The sequence below is a fragment of the Sabethes cyaneus genome, chromosome 1 (genome assembly GCF_943734655.1).
Source record: "Sabethes cyaneus chromosome 1, idSabCyanKW18_F2, whole genome shotgun sequence".
In the NCBI taxonomy this organism is placed as follows: domain Eukaryota; kingdom Metazoa; phylum Arthropoda; class Insecta; order Diptera; family Culicidae; genus Sabethes; species Sabethes cyaneus.
The window spans coordinates 163,507,587-163,531,532 of record NC_071353.1 but is presented as its reverse complement, the minus strand read 5'-3'; the positions used below and the strand labels follow the sequence as shown (position 1 = coordinate 163,531,532).

The 23,946-nt window shown below is 41.8% G+C and overlaps 1 protein-coding gene across 2 annotated transcripts in view; it reads left to right on the top strand.

The window, feature by feature from the left end:
• LOC128732709 (signal transducer and transcription activator) overlaps positions 1-23,946 on the top strand; it is a 132,244-nt gene that overhangs the window by 9,029 nt on the left and 99,269 nt on the right. For both annotated transcript variants that reach the window (XM_053826029.1, XM_053826026.1), the window contains exon 2: positions 17,828-17,864. The gene's annotated coding sequence lies outside the window, so the exon portion shown is untranslated. The remainder of the gene's footprint in view (positions 1-17,827; positions 17,865-23,946) is intronic.

Sequence of the window (23,946 nt, the reverse complement as noted above, 5' to 3'; positions counted from 1 at the left end):
CCCGTTATGTGTTATAATGCCATCACAATAGTTCCAAACTATGCGGGGTTGATTATAATCACCGCAAACTAATACAGTACTATCCGCAGCGCTGCTCTCATAGAAATCTCGGACGGAAGCGACGTGCGAATCAATGATAGATAAGTCACTTCGTTTGTCGGGGGCAATATATATGGCACACAAAAGTAGCTTCATTCCGTTGATTGTCGCCCTCACACATATCTGTTCCAGACAGCTGCCATGTGCAGTCTCAAAGATCGCACTCGGGTGTTGCCGTGCGACGCCAATCAGAACACCACCGAATGAACGTTTGTTGCTGTTTAGTGGACTGCGATCACATCGAAAAACGTTGAAAGCATTGCCGAATAATTGAAGAGATAGAATACTATCGTCGAGCCCAGTTTCAGTGAATATGATGACATCGAAGTTGCAGTCGTTGGTCGCCAAAAAAACATCATCGATCTTGGTTCTTAATCCGCGCACGTTCTGATGGTATATCCAAATATTTGTGGTATCACGATCGGAGTGCTGAAAAGATGAGCGGTACAGCAAAGGGAGCGCAAAAACATTATTGCAATACTCGCCTCTGGTGGGAGCCCGAAGGCACCCACCGTCATTGAATGAACACAGTGATAACGATTCTGGAACAGCAGCTGAAGCAGTAAATGGAGAGCTGCTAGACGCTTCTAGTTTTTTGGACGGTCGATGAATTCTCTGAATAACAATCCAGCCGGCCAGGAAGCAGGGTCCAATGCAGTGGATTTCATGCCGGGATCCAAACCAATTTTATATGACACGTACGAGAAATTAGAAGTATCAGCTCCTCTTTGAACAAGCCGAATAACAGCAGCGGGCTCGACCAAATCCAGGCAGCGTGAAACGATTTTTTGCACATCGCAATCGGTAATTTTTGGATTTAAACCGGATAAATAAAGCCAGAAGTAATTTTCGGGTCTAGCAGAAGCTACCGAAGGCACAGAAAGGTCAGAAAAGTCAACGTTGTTAATGCCACGATCAGATGTTATTTCTATCGGCAAACGGTCTGCACGACGGCGCTTAGCATTTCTTGCAGGCCACACTGGTGTAGTCGATAAATTTGTAGGGGTACCGGCCACACATTCAACATTCGTTGGCTTATTCGCTATGCCGTCAAACTTTCTACTCAATCCCTCAACTATCTCGGTCAGTTTTTGCACTTGAGCCGGCAAGTTAACAGGCAGTGGCGGATGAGAAGATTCATTCTCTTGCAATTCCTTTACATACGAAGCAATCGATCGGCCGTTCAGTATATCACGGCAGTTGGGACAAATAAACAGTATTTTGCCCTGCGCAAACAGTTCTTTGCAAACCCGGCTGTTGAATCCACAACATTGTTGGTTTATGTGGAAGCCTGATTCGCAAAAACCACAACGGATCGGTTCAAGATCATTAATCTCGATTTTGCATTCGCCGCATAATTCTTTCGCCATAGTGTTAGCGCCTTTGGGTAGGCAGAGCAAGCGATGTACGTAATGCGCTGAGTCGATTCACAGACAATATAAAAAATCAGACAATGCAAAGCCTGTACAAAGCACGATCCACTTAGATATCGAGAACGGTCGATTGGAGCAAAATTATTTGGTGAACTTCACTTTCCACGTATACACTACAAACTCAATATCCAGATCGATAATCCAAAATAGTACGAAATTGCCGTTGCACAGTGAATAATTAAAATAAACATACAGGTGAAAACTGATTGTAATCAAACACAAGCAGAGTTGCCAGAAAACCCCATTTAACCATAATGTCATTTTGTTCATAATAAGTTTATTGAAGAATACGCATTGGTTTGACATCGATCTGTTACTTTAAAACAAAATGGCATTCAAAAATCTACAAGTGTTGTACAAAATACAGGGGTTAGACAAAATGATCGGGACATGCAAAATTTCGATGAAATTCAAACGGCCATAACTTCCCCAAAATTGGACAATTTTAGATGCACCCAATTGCATTCGACGGGGATATTCCGGGTTATCTGGGGGTATGTCAAAAACAGCGCTTGTATCTTTTCTGTCATGGAAATTTATTCATATTCATATTTTATCCCAAAACTAGATTTCATTTCCAGTCGATTGGTGAAAAAAGAACGGCAATCCGACGAGAAAAAACCAAGTTACCGCCATTTTCATAAAATCAGTACTAGTAACATCTATTGCTTTGACCAGTTTAGGACATAACGCAAACCATGTCAATATGAGCATCAAACGTTAAGGTTTTATGAGCCATTGACACTGGAAGCATTCCCAGGTCCGCAGCGTGCCATGGCAACCCTGTAGCAGGTTGTAGGCACCCCGACGGAAATGGTCGTTTCAGGGAATATTCGAAATCATGTCAATATGGGTGTCAAACTTCAGGATTTTTAACCCCCGTCAATTTTTGAAGTTTGACATCCATATTGGAATGGGTTTGGTCCAGGGGGCTGATATGACGTCACATTTTCGTTGCTCACATGAAAAAGGCGGCAAACGCAAAGCGATTTCACAAAACGAATTTATCTAACCATTTTCACAGTTTCACGTATTTCGCATTAATTGTCTGCCTGAAATTGGCTATGTGATGCTAAAACCTTGACTAAAATCGAACTAAAACTAACAAAATTTAACAATTTATACATCCGACTCGGTTGTCAGCTTGAGCCCATCTATGAAGCTGTCAGCTTGGGCCCGCTCTATGTTGGCTACGTTTTTTTGTATAGGTTGGTATTGGAAGTGTCATTCCCGTGGTTTGGTCATGTTTTAAAATGGTCATAAAGGTTAGACAGTACTGGCAACATTTCCAGAACTGATTTCACTAAAATGACCATATCTCGATTGTTTCTCGTCGGATTTCCGCTCTTCTTTGACCAATCGACTGGAAATGAAATCTAGTTTTGGGATAAAATATGTAAATTAATAAATTTCCATGACAGAAAAAGATAGAGGAGATTGAAAAAAACAGTTTTTGACATACCGCCAGACAACCAGGAATATCTCCGGTGTCCGCTGACTATTACAAATTTTGAAACATTTTTGAAAAACTAACGCCTGTACAACAGCGCGAGTAACAGAAGGTTAAAGTCTGGAAGAAAAAAACTATTGGAAATTTTTTTTACGAAAACTCAATTTCACAAGTTTCAAGAATTCGTAATAGTATTTTCACCGTAAGGTAAACCCTATTCAATTTGAAATTAGCAAATACCCTGATGACAGGAACGAAACAAAAATCGCTTGCTTTGTTTTATTTGCGTTTCATCCGACGGGAAAAAGTATCATTTGCTTATATGTGCAGAAACACAGTACGGAAAGCACTGGTATGGTTAGTTGGAAGAACTGGTGAAAGAAGGTAGGTGGGGGAGGGGGTCCAAAACCCTATCAGTCAGTTCATCATTTTCTGTTACGTTCTGCCCGCCGCCCGTAAAAGCTATTAAATCGCCGGCTCGGCTTTGGCTTCTATTGTACCGACCGACGACGATGACAACCCTACCTAGTAGGTAGGTATAAGCCGTTCGCGAATGAACGAAACCCGAACGAACCAGAATTCTCGACTCTGGCTGGCTGGCTGGCTTGGTTGGCGACTTTTGACTTGTGTCACTGTGCTGTGCTGTGCTAGTGTGTTATCATGACGGGCGGTTGGTGGAGATTGGAGAACCGTCCTACCAACACTGGCGCAATCTGCCCGGTTGTGTGTACCCATCATCATCATCATTGGGGACTCGGGGAGAGTATCTCCTCGCACGTCACACTAATATACTACTAGCCTTAGCCTTAGCTTTAGCCGCAGTATATAGCAAACAAATCCTCTGCTGAATGTTTGCTTGCTTGCTTGTTGGTGGCCGTCATAACACAGCCCAACAACAACAACAACCGTATACAACCAGCTCCAGCAGACATGGATGAGCAGGAGCAACAGCAGCAAGAGGAGGAATGATGTGCAATATTACGACGACGACCTACTGCGATGGATTCCACTCTATGTAGTATGATGGAGCTCACTGCTCCTCGTTTTACTGACGGACGGGAGGAAACATTGAAAAAATATGGCAAAAAAAAGCGCAAAGCTAATCTAATGTTGTTTTGATTTTTTCTCTTCCCTTTTTGACAAAGCATACTTTTGTTCAGCGTCGGCCTGTTGCCCGTGCCGTTACAAACCGCTGCGTTTGCGTGCGTAACCCAATACATACACGCACGTGGGCGTTTGTTTACTTCGCGTTAACCCTTATGCTGCTCTGCTAGTTTGGAACTTTGGGAAGACCTTTGCGTTGAGATTTTTTCCCGTCCCTATAGCAACCATCCCACATTCTGCTTCTGCAACCTCTGCAACGGCTTCTTGATTTGTCCTTTTTTTCCGTTCATTCTTGCTTGCTCGTCGCCTGCTTAGTGCTTAGGTTTAGGTCGGTCGGTAACGGTGTTGGTTTATGACTGTGTTGATTTTTTTAAATACCATAAAACTTGAAACACGACGTACCTACAATGGCAGCCGCAGCAGTTTCGTTCTTTTTTATTTTTCTTCCACTCGACGGGAGACACACTGACACTAGTCAGTGGCGAGGAGCAGAGCAGACTTTGCTTTGGTGGTTGAACAACTAACTATTTAGAAATATTTCGTCATCATTTCGTCAAGATTGACCGAGGCTGATTAATGCCCGAAGTATGTACGAACCACCATCGAAACCAGACAGGAAATGGTTAAAGACACGTTTACGGTCGCAGCAGCAGCAACAACACAACAATCTGGTTTTCCCCCCAATTAATCAGATTGTGCACATATTCATGGTTTGAAAATTGGCTTCTGCTCTGCTCTGCTCTGCCGCTCCATGGCGACCGAACACGAACGTTGCAAACAAACGGATTTCTAGCCTCCTATCACATGCAAATTAAGGCAAAGGAACGCTACTCCGTTGGAAGTTGAGTCACCAATTCACTCGACTCGGTCGTCGGTCCGGGGTGTGTGTTGTTCGTTCGTTTTGCTAAATAATAAACGAGAGCTTTTGCTTTTGCTTTGCGGATCATGATGATGATGGTGGGGAAGGAAAGGAGGAAGATGATGACGACAGCGCATGGATTGAAAACGTAAGGAACGTCAAAACGTGGGTGGCACGAAGATAGAACATAACAACGCTGCAGGCATGACAGGGCAAGTTATATTAGTGGAACCGTCAGTCCGGTAGTGCGGTCTGAGGGGTATGCCAATGGTACGGCCACAAAACGACTTCGAGCAAACCTGTTTGGTTCCGTAATTAATTCAATCAATTGTGTAGTGCGCCGGATTGGCACAAGAAGTTAGTGATTCGATCAGTGTCGTTTGGTTTGGTTTGGTTTGGTTCGGCTTAGAGGACAGTAGTTGGACAATAAAAAACTGCATTTCGAAATTGTCCCCGGGAATGCATGCCAGCCAATCGATTTCAGTCGTCATTTCAGTACTGTAAGGTTACGAAATAATTATCATTGGTGATTGCTTCACTCGCTCGGGTTGGAATGTAATTAGCAAGCAAGGCATTTCAACCTGACCAAACCAGCTCGAATGTTAATTATCAAACCGACATTTTCCGGAAATGTTGATAGAGAATGCAGAGTGCTGTGCTCTGCTCTGCTCTGCTCCTCAAACACACCAGAGTCCGGTGCTGCGGACGACGGTTCACATTCATCACTCCTAACGAGATGCTATATTGACATATTCCATCGCCATCATCGTCATAAAATCCCCCTCCCCCACCGCGCCATTGTCGTACATCACACATCACACATCATACGGCTCTCGTCCGGAACTGGAGCTCCTCCGCCCGTGGAACAAATCGCGAGAACGTGTAATAACGACCGAGTATAATTAATTAACAGTTCTCGGAGGATCCCGCCGCTAGGGCTGCTAGGCTGGCTGGCTGGCTGGCTGTGTGAAACAATAGACACAGGCTCTCTCGCGCGGTTCGTGCGGTCGCCGTGTCGTCGGCATGGTCGTGCAGGTTTTATGTAACGCGACACGACCACCAACCACCTGCGCACATATTTGTTTGTCTGCTTTTTTTTGCTGCTCTTTTTCATTTCGCTAAATGATGGTGTTGAATAACTTTTGCCGCAGCGTCCCGGCTGGCGGAAATGAACGTTGTATTCTGTGGACGCTAGAGTAGACGCTTTCGGGAAAGTTACCGTACGAAAAAAGGCAAATTATATTCGGAACATTTAAGCGAAAACTTCTTATTTTGCTATGGCAATGATTTTTTTCTTTGTTGTTTTTTGATTGGGTTCTATAAGATTTCTGGTAATATATTTAGGAGTTTAACTGCCTCCAAGGTACTAGAGTCATAATCCTATCATTCAATTTGTCTTGTATGAATGCAGTCGATAAAATGTTTAAAAATTATACTATTCTTATTCTTATTTTGGTAAAAAGCAATAGCTCATTGCTTGAACGCATTCTATCCAAGAGTAATTAGAGTTAAGAGAGAGTTTAGACTAAATACTGGTGGAGAAATAATGGGAGAGTAATCGACTTTCTGCTGTTTACTCGGCCAAATATCGTTAATTTACGACCGTATCGCTGAAAATATATGATACAACTTTGCCATGTACGTTTTGGGAGTTGTAAAATCTGGACCATCTTTGTGAGTCACACCGCTGTCACCAGAAAATACAATTCTGTAAAATGTAAGCTGGCACTAAAAAAATGCTTTTGACTCCATTCAAATCCAGAATCGAGCTTAGACAAGCTTTATTCACATTTTTATTTTGGTCAAAACCCGTCCTTGTTTTGGGCTAATTTGGTCTATAATCGTCCTTAGTATGGTGTCATGAATTGTCCTTTGCATTGCATTGATTGGCCTAATTTGGTGTAGAGTCGTCATACGTGGTTGGCTTTATCTGACCCAGAATCATGCCTAATCTAGTCTAATTTAGTTTTGAATCATCTCTTCGACGTTCGGCGTGGTTGAGAATCGTTCCCGCTTTACTATAATATGGTCCAGAAGAGGCTCTGGACTGGACTGTCTAGTATCATCTAATTCAGGCTAGAATTGCCCGTAGTCTGGTCCAGGGCTTGAAAAGGAATCGCAAGTTGAATATGACTGCCGTGAATGCGAACTTTCCGCATTCAAACTCCGCTGATCGTTCACATTTGACTGTTTTTCGAATCCAGTCAATCTGCCGCTTGCGCTGCTGCCGTCTTACAAGTTATGCGGCATCTCAGCAAAAGCAAACAGTCGATCTCCCGTTTTGCTTGGCGCTTTGAGAATATAAACTGACTTCTCTTTTTGTCTCCAAATCGGCTGCTCACAGTAATAGTTTGTCACCCGGACGTCGGTCCGACGCAAGCAAAATATTCGACCGACTTCTTCCATGCACATGTAGTGGTTGTTTTTTTTTTTGTAGTATTGAATCATACGATTGTGCGATTGCTAGCGTTAGCGTGGTGACTGCCAGTCATTTGACTGTTTTGCAGTCATCCGCTGCTCCAAACGGTAAAGGCAACTTGATCGAAACGAAAATGTTAAAAAGCTTTAGAACGCGCTCGTTCTAGTGCGTGCAATCGGCATTGTGTTATGCATAGCGTTCGTATTCCGCCACTAAACGGACGGTGTGAACTTGAATGCGCGTTGGTGGACTGCGGTAGAAAAAAAGGATCGGTCGAAGCCCTGGTCTGGTCTAATTTGATCTATAACTTCGCCCAGTCTGGTCTAATGTAATCTGGAATCGTCATTTATCTAGTCGAATTTAGTCTAGAATCGTCCCTGATTTATTGTGGTTTCGTTTAATGAATTCTTTTCGATTTGGTCTGGGTCAGATGTGGTCTAGAATTGTGTCATATCTGGACTAATTTGCTCTGGAAACAAGGTGATAGGTCTTTCGACTGTTTTACGCAGTTACAAACATATATTTATGCAGGCTTCGGGGACAGTAGGGCGCTTGGTAGCGGTCGGTTTTTGGCATTTGGCGACGGATTCTCGTTATAAATATTGCGCACTAGCTCTTTGGTCTCTAGGGTTGGCTTGAGGCAGGTACGACTCTATGGTTTAAAGCTTCTGTCGACTACCGCGAACGCACAGGTCGTGCTGCTCTCAATTTACTTTGTAGATCTGTCTTGGGAGAGTGCATAAATGTCATGGGTCAAGCCCTGATAATTTGATAACTGGTGATGGTCCGAGATTTGTCTTCCTATTGGTTCATTTGTGGGTGTTTGTGTTGGAAAATTGATGGCGGGTGCGCGGTTGAGGCCAAGCGGTGTTAGGCGGAGTTGACGAGATCTCCACTTCTTCACTATGCTATACATTTTACAACTCAAGTAGAACAAAATGTCCATAGTAAAGCACATTTACATCTATTATTTTTCCTCTCATCATCATTATCGTCATCACCATCATTATATTTAAAATATGACATCCCGGCCTTTGGCAGAGCAATTTCAGAGTCAGTTCGTGGAGTCCGGCGTGTCAACTATGCTTGGGGCTCTACCTGTATGGTCTGTCTCGTCAGGCAGAACTGGGGTTTGAAGTCTTTCTGATATTCTGATGATGACAACACTAAAACGTCCGGTATAGAGTTTTGAACGGTATTAAGTATTCGAACAAAAGGACATATGTGTTTCAAGGTTATCATTAATCAGAGACGCAAAGTATCGAAGCAATAAAAAGTACTGTACTATTCTTCTTCGTGTGTGGCTGACGATCAATGCTCTTCTTACAATAAACATGTCGTCGGCCACTGGTAAAGATAAGATCCTACTAGCATGGCTTGAAACATCGCTTTTATCTTGCAAAGGTTTGTATAAAAAACTGGTTGCCGGTACTTATGTCATAATAAAAAAGGAAGATTTATACTGCACTCAACGCATTCGTCATACGCTAGTCAACATAAAAAAGTTATGACTAATATGTTGAAAAAAATTTATTGAGCTTATAATTCTTGTGGGTGTAGAAGAATTTTGATCATTGTGTAGTGCATTTATATATTATTCCGCAAGAATATACTGGGTGTTAGGTAGCTTAGGGGTTACCTAAGCTTAGTTCAGGGAGTGGTAGGGGACCACATTTGACGAAAAAATCCTTCTACTAGACACTATATAGCACACTAGATTACCGCATGCGACGGAAATAGTGTTTTTTTTTGCCCCGGAGGAAAAATTAGGTTCCAATCCTATTACAATTGGCTCCTGTTATAGGTTTGGTCGATCCGCGGATCCCCCAGCTATGGTTAGGGGAAAATTAATACAAACTTATTAAGCATTTCTTCAATGACCCTCCCTTAAAAATAGACCCCCTGACCTTAAAAATGGTCGAACAAACAATACTCTTACTGAGTAAATGTGTGGAACATGTTAGAATTGGGAAAGCGAAACAATCGGCATAGACCTGGACAACGGAAGCGGCCTAACGAATGAAAACTTGGATTATGTCGGCTGATAAGATTCGAGAAACAGAACAGCTACCGCAGGAGTCCAAGGAGGGTGTAATATGCCCCATATATACGAGAAGGGTGACAAGTTGGAAAGTGAGAGCTACCGAACAGTTCTCAACGCTGCCATCTGCAAAGTGCTTTTTCACATCATCTTTCGCCATCTACTGCCGCTAATAAGATGATTTTTTCCTTTGACCTTTTCATCGATTTTAAGGCAGCATATGATAATATCGACCTTGAAGAAAATAATGAACGAAAACGGGCTTGCCGGGAAGCTGTCACCTGATTCAGGTCACGATCTGTGGTGTACATTACTGTGTGAGGAATTGAGGATATAGAGAGCGCATTGTCAAGCCAGTTTGAAACACGCATGGGACTTCGACAAGGTGATGGTACCACCAGCTTCCTGTTCAACATCGCGATGGAAGGTGCTATGAAACGTGCGGGCTTTACATACAGGACACGATCTTCAATGAATTCAGTTAACTTATCAGCTTCGCTGACGATGTGGGCATTGTCGGAAAGACGATCCGGGCGGTTGCAAAGCACTATATCGAACTGAAACGTAAGCAAAGACAGTTGGATTGGTAGCGTATACTTCAAAAACCAAGGGTATCTCTTAGAAGGAGGGACGTATTCTAACGGGAAGTTTACTTAGTACGGACTCCACCCAACTGTGAAGTATTGCCGCAAAGGCGATCATACGAAATGAATCTTGTGTGAATCAGTTATTCATACATAGATACCTTTCTAAATCAACAGGGGAGGGGGGGGGGTAGAAACGGGAACGTCTCGTACCAACCGTCTCTGAGTAATTTTAACTTTGTTTTTGTTGGGAGTATCAATAGGACACCGCCTCTAGTTTCTGATAGTAAATAACAGAAGTTGGCGCTAGTATTTAATTATGCGCCATGCGTGAGAGTATGCTTGAAACTATCAATGTTTCCCTGTTGAATACAACAGATGTCGTTACTTTGTAAAGCATATTGTACATTTCGGAAACAGCTCAATTTTGCGCGACAATAAATTTACTAAACGCAGCAACATTACTCTCTCATGCCTCTCAGTTTCTTTTTTGTTTATCGCTAATCGCAGAATAACGTTTGACACCTGAACCAATAAATAGTTGGTAAACATTGTTTTTAACGCCAATTAGATACCTTTTCCACAGATTTTCAAGAAGGCATGCATGTTGTGCAGATTGAAAAAGTCAGAAGATCGAACGACGATCAAGTTTTTCACTAAACTATTATGTAAGAAAATGTTATTTCCGCTCGTTGAGTCCAACACCAATCGATTTCTCGTGATTTTTTTTATAAGAAAAGTCACTTTTTACCTCTTAAAAACAGCGGTAACAAAAAGATCCGTTTTTCGGTCGATTCTGTCCACTGTGCGGTAGTTAGTACAGCACCAATCTGTGAAAAAAATTCAACTCCGCTTCCAGCCAGTCAGCATCAATTCGGTCTTTGATTAGAGCATAGAGTTTGAAGTGATCGGCACACGAGAGTTTTAAGCATCTAAGTTTGAAGTTGGCGTCATCGAGGTAGATCGAGAATAAAGACGATCCAAGATGGCTTCCTTGAGGAACGCATTTTGATTTGCTAACGGTAAGCAAGTATGGTTCTCGAGCAACAATCCTCAAATTTGTCCACTAGGTGTTGCAGTTCCATGCAGTCGGAATCCATCTTGATTACCTTAATGATTTTTGCATCGTCGGCATAAAATGACCTACAGTCAGATGGCAGGCGAGCTGATTTAGCTCATTTATGAAAAGAGAAATGAGCAGTTGACATAGGTTGCTCCCCTGTGGTCCGCCAGGTATGTTACAGAACGAGTCGGAAAACTCGAACCCGATCTTTACACTCAACCTACGGTGTGTAAGATCCGATTGCAGCCACTTACAGAACGGTACGGAAACTCCTGGCTTCTCAAGTCTTGCAAGGAGGATACCGTGATCCACCCGATCAAACGCTGCTTTGAGATCCGTATACACTGCGCGTCAACTTGCTCCCCTTCATTCATGTTGCGCAGGTAGAAAGAGATGAAATCAACGAGATTCGTAGAGACTGAAAGTTTTGGAAAAAATGCATGCTGATTTGAAGAAATGTAATTTTTGACGGCTAGCGAACAAAGCGTTCACGATTATTTTAAGCACCGTTCCGTACACCCACATGTAGGACCGGAACGACTGTCGCTTGCAGTAATGACTCGAGTGTGGCGGGGAGGTCGGGGGCTACTATAATACCGAAATCTTTGCCTCCCGGTATAGCCTCGAAACGTCGGTACCGATGCGGCGAGCCGCCTAGAGTGGTACACTACGTTAAGCGTGTCAATAGATTGATTGATAGAGAGATCGACGTGTGAGCAGGGGATCAAAATATCATTGTTCATACGCAGAAATAACTGTCTATAAAACATACGTAGCAACCAGAATGTATCACGATAACAAAATAATAGGACAAAGGAATGTTCCTTCACACCAGCAAGAAGGACAACTTTCGATGAGAATATATTTTGATACACACTCGCTCTCACAAGCGCTTGTTGTTGGTGACTGGTTAAAGACAATACTTTATCAGCAACTTGAACTAAAGCGCACCGCACAGCAAACACCTTAAGAAAAAGACTAGCTTGTTTTGACCTAAAGTCTGGCGTACAAAAGTTACTAACGTTACCTTGGTCATTACTAAACACTGCCACTGCCGACACAGTGTGACGATAAACAGCTACGATAACTTGTCTTTATCCTAACTTCCAGGCAATATCAGTGGTAGTGAGAAAACAATCACACTGATACTTGCCAGGGTTTACATTTAAGAGGCTTCGTTCCGTACAACAAGGCCGAGACGACCGATGTACGCTGGCAAGAAGAACTCGACTGTGACAGGGGGAATAGAAGCCTCCATGATGCCAGAAACGTTGCGTCTTGACCTGTATAATGAGATCAAGTATTAATTAATTTTTTATAATCGACGCTGATAGCGGTAGACAAAAGTAATGAAACAAAAATGTTAATAGCATCTCAAGAGCGACAGGGTGTAAAGGGAAAAGAGTAGGAAATTAGGTAAGGAGGGTCATTGAAGCAACGCTTATTAAGTCTGTATAACGTTCCTCTTTGCCCGTCCTGAACTGAAGGATTCGCGAATCGAATCTAGCTATGATGGGAATCAATTATAACCGGATTCGAATCCAGCTTTTCTCTCAGGGCCTGTGGATTGCCGATTGCAGGACCCTGGATTTGATTCGAAAGGTTCACTTTTTTTTATTTTACCCACCCAAACGGTTCACTTTGAAAATGGTAAATGGCAAAGGTAATGAGCGCAAGAATGGGCGCGGCTAGTTCCCGCGAGTTTCGAGATTGAAGCTCCATCTATTTATATAACAGGCTTATGTCTGTATCGAAAACCAGGTCTCTGACAGGACGTCATGCTTTCGTAGCAATGGGTTGTTTGCTCAGTCACCTCACTGGTCGAATGGTGGACTGCTCGATTGCTCAACTGGTTGACTCGACTGCACGACTGGACTGGTCGATTAGAATGCTCGATTTGATTGCTCGACTGGACTGCTTAACTGAATTGCTCGACTGAACTGTTCGCTTCGACTGTGCGACTCAACTGCTTGATTGGACAGATCGACTTGACTGCTTGACTGAGCTGCTCGATTTAACTGCTCGAGTGGACTACTCGACTTACCTACTCGATTCGAATGCTTGACTTACTACTCGATCCGACTGCTCGGCTTAACTGCACGACTGAACTGCTCGACTGGACTGTTCGATTCGACTGCTCGACTGGAATGCATGATTCTTCTGCTCGACTAGATTGCTCGACTCAACTGTTCGATTCGACGCTCGACTCAACTGTTCGATTCGACGCTCGCCTCAACTGCTCGATTCAACTGCTTGATTCCACTGCGCGACTGGACTACTCCACTCAACTGCTCGAATGAACTGCTTGACTCAACTACTCGATTGGACTATTCGAATCGGCTACTCGACTCAACTGCTCAACCCGATTGCTCGATTCAACTGCTTGACTAGACTGTTCGATTTGATTGCTCGACAACTGACAGCTTGATTCAACAGTTCGACTAGACTGCTCAACTTAGCCACTCAATCCGACTGCTTGACTTAAGGTGAAATTAGTCGTCATTTCTTCAGTCGTTTCTTTGGAACAAAAATTCTGTTCATGAAAATAAATTCGCTATGTTCAGATTAGCAAGGAGAATGCAGTATTTACATTTTTATGAACATAATCCCGCTTTTGGGCCCAAAAACTGCTTCCGAAATTGGGATTTCCGACCAAAAGTTTATGACTGCTAGTCTCCCGTTAACTGTTTGATTCGACAGCTCGACTTAACTGCTCGACTGAACCGCTTGACCTGACTGCTCAACTAGACTACTCGATTCAACTGCTCGACTCGACTGCTCGTTTCAACTGCCCAACTCGACTCCACTACTCGGCTGGACTGCTTGACTGAGCAGCTTGATTTAACTGCTCGACTAGACTGATCTTTTTGACTGCTCGACTCAACTGTTTGACTTCTGTTTGATTCGACAGCTCGACTTAACTGCTTGACTGGACTACTCTACTCAACTGCTCGACTGTTCGACTCGACTGTTCGGTTCGACTGCTCGACTGGACTGCTTGACTGGACAGCATGATTCATCTGCTAGACTCAACTGTTCGATTCGACGCTCGACTCAACTGATCGATTCAACTGCTTGATTCCACTGCTCGACTGGACTGCTCGAATGAACTGCTCGATTCAACTGTTCGACTTAACCGCTTGACTAAACCATTCGATTCGACTGCCCGACTCAAGTGCTCGACTGGACTACTCGATTCAACTGCTCGACTGGACTATTCGACTTAATTGTTCGATTAAACTGCTCGACTGGACTACTCGATTTAACTGCACGACGCGACTGCTCGACTCGACCACTCTATTCACCTGCTTGCGGGGACTGCTTGACTGAACAGCAAGAATTTTCGAAGTAACATTTAACTTTAATCAGATTAAGCTAGAAGTTTTTATTCAGTTAAATAAAATCCGATACGACCGTAAAAACTATTTGTTTCAGTTTCCGACTATGACTCTTTTATGTAGGGGAGTGTCGTCGTGGTTGGGCCACGTTTTGGAATTCGCTCATAACTTTCGTTGCAAAAGGAATTTTGGAAATCGAAATACATCGTTGCAATGGTCTAAGAATAAGGTATATTTCCAGAAAGTTTTGAACTGATTGCTTAAAAAATGAAAAAGTTACAGGCATTTACGTGAAGACAAAAAATGTTGTCATGGTCGGGCCATGTTGTACAGGTTAGACCACTGCAGAAAGTCTAAGAAATACGTAATGAAATTCTATATAGAGACCTGAAAAGAATGAATCCCGTGAACAATGGCTCATATAGGTACAAATACCCTATTTTTAATTGCATTTTTGCGAAATTTTGGCGATCTTGTAAAATCAATATTTCAACAATCACCTTTTCCGAAGTGTACAACTATAATGAAAAAACAACTAAAATCTAGGTTTTTATCGCATCAATTTTGCTTTATTTCGTCACATTTGACGTGACTAACATTCCCTAGCGATTATTGCGCTTCTGCGCTTAAAATTGTGGTGGCCCAACCATGACTACTCAAGTGGCCCGACCTTTACAAATAGCGCTTTTCTAGTATTTCACCTTAGTCTTCTCAAACACCTTACTGGAGTGGATTTTTCTATAATCTTCGTGTGCAGCACAACACACTTCATACATTTTCAAAATTTATCTCGATAATAGCATTTCATGAATCATTTCTTGAAGCAAAGTTCATTGCGCCTGGAAAACTTTTTTTATAAGATTTAGTCACTGAATTCAGTACGGGTGTTTTGAATACACCATTGAAACTCATAACATTGTGAAAAGTTAGCTATCATAGTAAGAAGTTTTACAATGGTTGTATCATAGATATCATGACTTACTAAAACTGTAAAATCGTGATGGCCCTACCAGAACAGTGGCCCGACGATAACGACAATACTCTACATTTACAACATCTTAGAGCTATATTATGCAATATAAGAGCTCAAAGAACTACTACAAAGATTAAACATCTTCGCAAGCACTGGCCAATGAAATGTATCTGCAGTTTGCTGAATTCTAAACAGACATTTATATTTTCCGGATAGTAAGATCTCGACCAGAGGTCGGCAAGACCCTCTCAGAATTTCATGAAACTTTGTGTGTGTAAAAAGTTCATGTAAATAAACAACTTTGCATACTTAGTTTTTCGAAAATTGGTCTAGACTTACTTTTTTAAAGGGCCTAATTTTTTTTCTCTTTATTATAAAAAATTTAACTCGAAAATTATAGGACCTAGAAAAAAATGCTCTATGGGTGACTTAGAAAATATTCAGAGTTTTATTAAAAAAATACTGAAAAAAATTATTTTTTACACTGGAAAAAAAAGCATTTTAAAAACTAATTCGTTTTTCCAAAAAAGGCCATCTCAGAATATGTTGAAATTTTTTTTGAAGATAGATAATTTTATATGGCCTAAAATTCTTTCATACATCGCAAAATGGACATATTTTCTAACAAAAACTTTTTTAAGTCCTTACCAGGAAAAAGTTATTTAAGTATTTTCGAAAATTATAGCACCTGCAAAAAATGATCTTTGAGTGACTTTTACAAAATCTGAACTTTCATTCAAAAATGCTGAAAAAATAAAAATCAGTTCTACAGTGAAAAAAAAAATCATTTTCAAAACTAAAATTCGATTTTCCAAAAAAGTCCGTCTCAGAAATTGATGGAATTTTTTTGAAGATGGATAATTACCGTGAACGCGACATATTCTGCGCAGTTAAGACATTTTTATGATTCTCACACTATAAGTATTCTAGATTTAAATTAATAACATTGATAGCAGCAACATGTAGTGCTACGGTCTAGTAAAACTGGTAAAAAACATGGGAATTAAAAGTCGACCAACAATTGAGTACCGTCATCCGGGGCGAGATTGTGCCAAAAAAGCATATATTTTTGTTCTTTAGCTCAGTATACATACAATTTAGGAACTAAGTTGATTTCAAACCTGTCAATATATACTAAATTGTTCAATTAACAACTACCGTAGAGATGGTTTAGTTACAATGAAACCTAATTTTACTGGAGTTGATGCGATTTCTTGTTTGGGTTAGTTTATGCGGGACATTTTTTACAAGCGTTATTTCCGCGTATTTTTGAATAAATAGTTTGCTGATATTATCTGTGTTCCATTCTAAGTTATGAATAAATATGTTATGTTCATCATCATTTTGAATTTAGGTCACCAGTTTCTATAGATATAATAAATTTTCAGAAATAAACATTTTTGGTTTTTGGCACAATCTCACCCCGGATGGCGGTAAATTTTTCGTTTTGTAAACTTATCTCCGGTGCCTAATTCTGCGCACTTTCTTGCCCGTGTTCCTAATTCTGCGCATGTTTGTTCCTAATTTTGCGCACCTAAAAAGTAACAATAAACACTCATACCATATTGTTTATGTTTTTATACGCTGAAAGCACATCAAAAATCCGACATTAGCCATTATCATAATTAAATCCATGATCTGGCCTTCTCGTGCTGTCCAGGTGGCACAGGAATATTGTTATCATTTTGATTGGCTTATTTTAAATATTTTATTCTCGAGACGTGAAGGGCAATTTTCATGCCTCTATACCTCAGTCATTTGGTTGAGGTTGCGTATTCTTTCGCGATTTCTTCATAGGATACATTACTGCGCACAATTTGGAACATGAATAAAAAATCTGTGCCTAAATCTGCGCACTACTGCATCGCATTTTTCCAACGAAAGCAACGCATGCAATTACTCTTTTTTTCTAAAACATGACTAAAACTAATTATTCTTTCTAATTATGCTGGGTAATTTGATCATTGCAAAGAATTTCGATCATAAATTTGTTAATTTTCTAGTATGACAGTCTTAGCGTTGGCGCTAACGACGTTGTTTTCTGACATATAACATACTTGCAGTTTACCTTTAGTTTATTTCGCTGTCAAATATTATGGCCCTTTTGTGAATAATGGCGTAATAATGTTCAACAGAGATTTATAAAAAAATAACACAATAGTCATAGTTATGCACAAAGTTGAAAAATACATATATAAAGAAAAATGCGCAGAATTAGGAGCGGTCACGGTATATGGCCTACAATTCTTCCATACATTGCAAAATGGACATATTTAAGGAAAAAAAATATTTTCTATGTTGTTCTTTGTTTTGTTATTTTTCTGTGTTTGTTCAAAAACGCATGGACCAGTTAATTCTTTGATACCGAATATTTTTTAGTAATATGCTGATTAATCCTTGTTCATGTCTGTCTGACGAATTACAAAGTGTTACTAAAAATAAATTTTTGTTTGCTTTTTTTCAGATTTAAAACCAAACTCATTTGGGAAAAATCTTCCGAGGTAAGTTTTGATCATGTTTTAAACCACAATAATGTCGGTTGCGTTACATAGGGAGCAATGATGTGTTTTTTGTCCTGGAGTCCATGTATTGCAAGGCCTGGCAGTTGACGTAATTGAATAATGTTTACTTCAAAATAATCGTAATGTCAAGCAAAAGTATGGAGGACGATTGAAGGCCTTCGTACTAGGTGATAAGCCAAATTCTCTGTATGGAGTGTTGTATTAAAGTATTTTATGAAAATTGTCATTAAAAAAAGCAGTCACTTATATGAGAATACTCTATTCATTTGGCGTAAGAAGGATTTATTTTCTCAAAAGTTCCCCGATTTGTAGAAGCAACAATCATGTGAGATACATTTTGTCTTCATTTGGATGGTGTGCTTATCATCCTATATCTACCCAAAACTCCGAACCCGTTTCAAAGCAGTCTCATGCAATAAATTTTCAGCTAACACAACTAACCTAAACGTCATCTTGTTGAACCCACCGAAAGCCAAAAAAAAAAAAAAATTACGAACAAAAAAATCCCAATGTTTTTTTTGCCGTTGTTGTATTTGCAACTTTTTTGCGCCACTGCCGGCCGTGCCCGACCGACAGTCGGAACGGAACGGAATTATATCGTCGTTCAACATTCATACGAACGCGTGCAATAATTCACGAGGCGGCGGCGCGGGTATTCATTTCAGTGAGCAAGCAAATAAATGCTGGTCAATTCTACCTTTTTCTCGGGCTGCTCCTCGGCAAAAGAGGATGGCTGTGGATCTCGCGCGCGTATAGAAGTAGTCATTAAATATTTATCGTTTTTCGTCCTCCTCGCTGCGCTGTGCTGTGCTCTGTTGTGTAGCAGCAGCAACAGCAGCAGTTAGAAATTAGCCCAGAGTGCCGCTGCGCCACATTCGAGGCGCTCGGCAAAAAAAAACTAAAACATTTAGTTCCAAATTTAGATCCTTTTTTTCGGCTGTTTGTGGGATTTCGATATAGTTTACCGTTATTAGTAATCGTTAGTCTGTCATCTTTGAAATATGGTTGAGTCTAGACAGTTCGGACGTTTATTTGAGGCATTATAGTTTACGTTATATAACAAAAAGGATTAAGCCCATTTTGAGCATGTGGTTGAAACTTGAAAACGGCAAACATGAAAAGAAAACATTGTGGACTAAAACGTCCAACAGTTTGGTGGTTTTTTCCACTCATGACTCATCTGACTCAAACTTTATGGAATTCTTGCAAATTAGGCACAGATTAAAGTGCGTGTTTCTTAATTAAAGCAACCAAATTATGTTGTCATGAATTGGAAACTGCTGTTTAAGTACAGCAGATGGAATTGAAGGACTTCTCTAATGAGTATTACGAATAACAATGGACCGAAAGAGCTTCCCTGAGGCACTATCACAGTTTGACAGTCAACAAGTGAATGTCATATTATTTCATATTCGTGCCTTGACTTCCCCAACTATTTTCTCTAATGTCAATAGTAAAAATATTTACGCTTGAAACATTTCTCCAAACGTTTTCACTATTGGTCCATATTAAAATACAAGTTTCGCAGGAATTGCAATTCAAAAGCAACTCAAGCACGGTTGCTAGGCTATTGATTTTTTCTTTCAGGTGAATTTAAATAAACATTAATGCCGTTCCATTCATCAACCCACCACCACTTCGTGCGAATAAATTGCGCACCGTGCAATATTCCGTAAAAAAAGGAGTACACCATCTGAAACTGAGAACTACAGCAACCTAGTTGCTATTTCAAAATTTGTTCGACTGCCTCCGGGGCCTTGGGGTGGTTTCGTATTTTCATCCGACCCAGAGTCCCATCATCATGCCTCTGAAAGCAAACCGAAAGCAAGCAAGCAACAGTTCGACTTCAGTTCCACAACACCGTACATAAGCTTCGGAACAACAGCCTGTTGCTATGTCACCCGGTCGGCCTGCTGTCGGCAGCTCGAGTGGATCCCGGCGCTCGACGCTGGCTGGCATGCCAAATTAATCCCACCACCACCACCACTGCCACCCACCGCCACCGCCCACCACGTTTACTCTCCGGGTGGCGGTGCGAAAATTTCTGTGTATTTCGAACGCTGGCTTGCTCGTCAATGCCACTCTCTTCTGGATATGGTCTCGTTCGGTTCGTGCACGGTTCCACCGCACACACCAGCACCAGGCCAGCAGCTGTTGGCTCTTGCCAGCTCCACTTCTACAGAAGGCTGCCAGAATCCGGTTTCCAGGAAACCATCCCATTCAGTAACTCAATGATTTTCACTCGACAGAGCTTCACACTGGCTGCTGGCTCTCTTTCTCTCCGGAACTGGCAGCATGTCAGGCTGGTGGATCAGCTTCACTTTTTGCTTTTCGGTTTCCCTGGATTCTGCGGAGCCATGAAAAAGTAGCCTGGCACCGGTTACCCACCCAACCGAGCTCGCTCGATTCTATGGCAACGAACGGCTCGCTCTCGACTACTACGCGCCCAATGCTGTGCCGTGCTGGGAAATTTCCAGCATCGCATCATGGGCTGAATTCGTCCTCGTCGTCGTCATCGTCGGTATATGTGCTGAAGGTTTTTCCTTTCATATTCGTTCCTGCTGCCGGAAATACGACGACGACGCACGGACGTTTCCATCACAACCGGTCGGTCCGTTTTTGGGTTTTCCGGATCGTGGCGTGGCAGCATCAAGCTAGCTGTTTAGATAGGTTGTTTAATATAACAAAGTACTATACTAACTAACGTAAAAAGCAATAGAGGGCCGGTTGCCTGCCCCGGAACTTTACATCGAATCGTACAGCATTTCCCGGGTCAGCAAAGTGTCCTGCGGGGGCACGACTGCAGTCGTATAATTTACCGTTGGGAGGAAGTTTACTTTTGGAAATTCATTGGAAGCACTTTGCTAATCCTTGTCGGACAATCCTCACTTGGAAAGGAAATGTTTGGCTTCAGAATTGTTAATCTAGGAAATTATTTTAGAAAACCCTGAACGTTCTGTTAGGTGTCCCTATATTTTTGTATTATAATAGTTTAGTTGTATTAAGCTTGATAAATGATATCGTCCAGTCATTTTTTACCTGTTCTGTAGAAGTCAATTTCTCCCATACTTCCCGGTCAATCTTCCTGTTCGAGTCATCTCGAACTGTAGAGTCGTTAAAGTATTCATTAAATATTTATTGTTTTCCTTTTTGGCGTTTCCGCCCAAAATAAACAAGCTGTACGTACGTATATGTATGTTTGTGTGGAATGGCGAACACAGATATTGGCTCAGTTCTTTGGAAATGGGTCAACTGGTCGATTGAGTTTTTTATGTTTTCATGTTAGCCTTATTCTAGTGAAATTATAACCTTCCTGCGGTGAGAAAGGCATGATGGAAAATGATTAGAGTGTTTCCGTTTTAAATAAATTGGAAATAGTGGAGATAAATTATTCAAGCATTATCACTAAAAGAATCATTGTAATTATTGCCATACGATACGGCTTCGACTAACTGAGCTAGATCACCATAGAAGGACTTCAAAACGTGGAGCTCACTTACTTGTATCTGATGATAAGTGAAGCTAAGTCCAACCGAATCGTTTATTTTCTGTAACCGGACCGGTGTTCCACAGGGCAGTAATTTAGGACCACTAGGTACTGGGCTACTCGTCGCCAATTCGTTGAGCGTATTTGAAGAAAACGGATTTCTTTGCACAGTTGTCCGGCATCCTTGCGACGTGGCCGGCCCACCGTAGTCTCCCAACTTTCGCCAGGTGTACGATGGGAAACTCTCCAAGTAGTGCCTGTAGCTAGTGATTCATACGCCTACGCCAGTCTCCGCTTTCCGTTTGTACTCCGCCAAAAGTAGTTCGCAATACTTTTTGTTCAAATACGGCGAGTGCACGTAAGTCTCCCGTAACCAAAGTTATTGGCTCAAGTCCGTAGAGGACTACCGGTCTGATTAGCGTTTTGTACATCGTCAGCTCTGTTAGATCATTGATCGAAGCGTCTTGAGGAGGAAAAAGTAGGCTCGATTTCCAGCTTGAATGCGTCGTTGGATCTCCTTACTCGTATTATTGTCGGCGGTTACCAGAGATCTTAAATATATGAACTCATCAACCACTTCCAGTTCCTCACCATCAGTAGTCACTGTCCGTGGGAAGCAAACGTTGCTTTCTTCGGAGCCTCTTCCTACCACATTTTTGGTTTCCGACGCATTGATTTGTATCCCAATCCTCCCGGCCTCGGTTTTTAGTCTGACGGAGATATCTTCCACCGTCTCAAGGTTTCTAGTAATAATGACGAGGTCGTCTGCGAAGGGTATAAGTTGACTACTTTGCCTAAAAATCGTTCCTCTCGCTGGATCACACCTTCAATATAGCGATATTGTATAACCCTCTGCGCGATTCGAAAGAACTCGAGAGTGCCCCCGAAACGCGCACGTAGCACATCACTCGCTCCAGGGTACGTAGCTTTGATCAGCCGCGTCAGTTTGTAGGGAAAACCTTACACGTGCTTTATCTGCCAAGCCATAGTTAGTTGTTCGCGTTAAACTGGATCGTATGCTGTCTTGAAATCTACGAAAATATGAAGCGCGGGCAAGTTGTATTCCCATTCGTCTGCGAGTATCAGGTTGATTTTCGTAAGAGTTGCTCCACAACAGGTCAGACGTTACCCTGTTAAAGATACTAGACAAGTTTCGGGAGTATAACTTGCAGACTCATCTTTTGTTTGTGGACTTTAAGGCGGCGTACGATTCAGTCAAACCAAATAATCTTTCGTTTCCGACGAAACTAGTTAAGCGGATTCGTGCGAAACTGGATGCGTCAAAATTATGCCTCAGAACAGCAGGACGGATTTCAGCCAGCAAGGGGATGCAACTTTAAGTGAAATTTTCTTATTTTAGTGTTTAGTAAAATGGGACAGATACGTTTCCAGCGCCAGTCGGCACGCATTTTCAGTGACTAGTCTTAAAATGGATCTCCGTAGCTTCTAGCGCTTTGCATAGTCAACATTCAACACGTAATATGTAAGTGTACCTTAATAATTGTTGTGATTTAATAACCTACAAGATAGTTGAGAGTATTTAGGGCACATAAACGAACTAACTTCTTCTTCTGCCGTTCAACAGTGCAGAAAAGATATCAATCACTGGGTATTTACGGCTTTCAAACTCTCTGCTTACAGCTTAGTAGTATTTTACAATAAAGATTTGGCCATTCACAATATAAGTCTTTTCCCTATGTATATATAAGTAATTCACTATATCGTCACGATGTCATTTAAAATGTTGATTGTTCATCTGCAACGCGCACGCACGTACTTTTTCGCACTTGGACTTTTTCCGATTTGGACCCCTCAACCGACAGCGAGAAGTCAACCGTGTCTACTCACACGCGAAAGAGTATTTATTTATTTATTTATTTCATTTACAGAGTAACAGAGTCTTTTGTTTTTATTTTTCTTTGGGAAGGTTTTCGCATAGAAGCGAATAACAGCAATATAAGCAGAACGCTCGCTGCCAATCGCATAACAGCATTTACATGCTTTCGTGTCCATTCATATGCGTTCGTGTTTTCGTGGAAAAAAGTGACTCGCTACCGCCAGGTTCGCTAGCATCTGTAGAAAGTAGCATGTACGTGTTTGGATTTCTACTTCCACTTCTCCACTTTTCCACTTCTGTTCTGTGATTCAGCGCTTACGCCGCACACGCAGGCGTATTCTGCTACTCACACACTCGCGCACGCGCATCCTAACATCGTCTTCCTGCATGGCTTATTCTCGAGTCTAAAAACTCAAATTTTCAACTACTTTTTCTTCTTCCTCTGTGGGTGGAATTTATTAATTTAAATCGCGCCATTTTGAGCCTTCACGCATAAAGTTATTTAAACTAAACCACGCGAAAGCATCATAGTTGCTCGGCGAAAATGTGCATTTGTTGGCACCAATGCCAACATGCGAAGGCGGGTGGGTGAGCGGTGCCTTCTTACCGCCGTTGGAACAATAGTCACGGTAACAACAGCTGGATGGATTTGTGTCACACCACTGCGAAGGGTAGAGTCCAGAGGCGACGCCGGAGAGGGTGGAAGGGTCACGCAAAACACTGAATTCTAGCCGGAA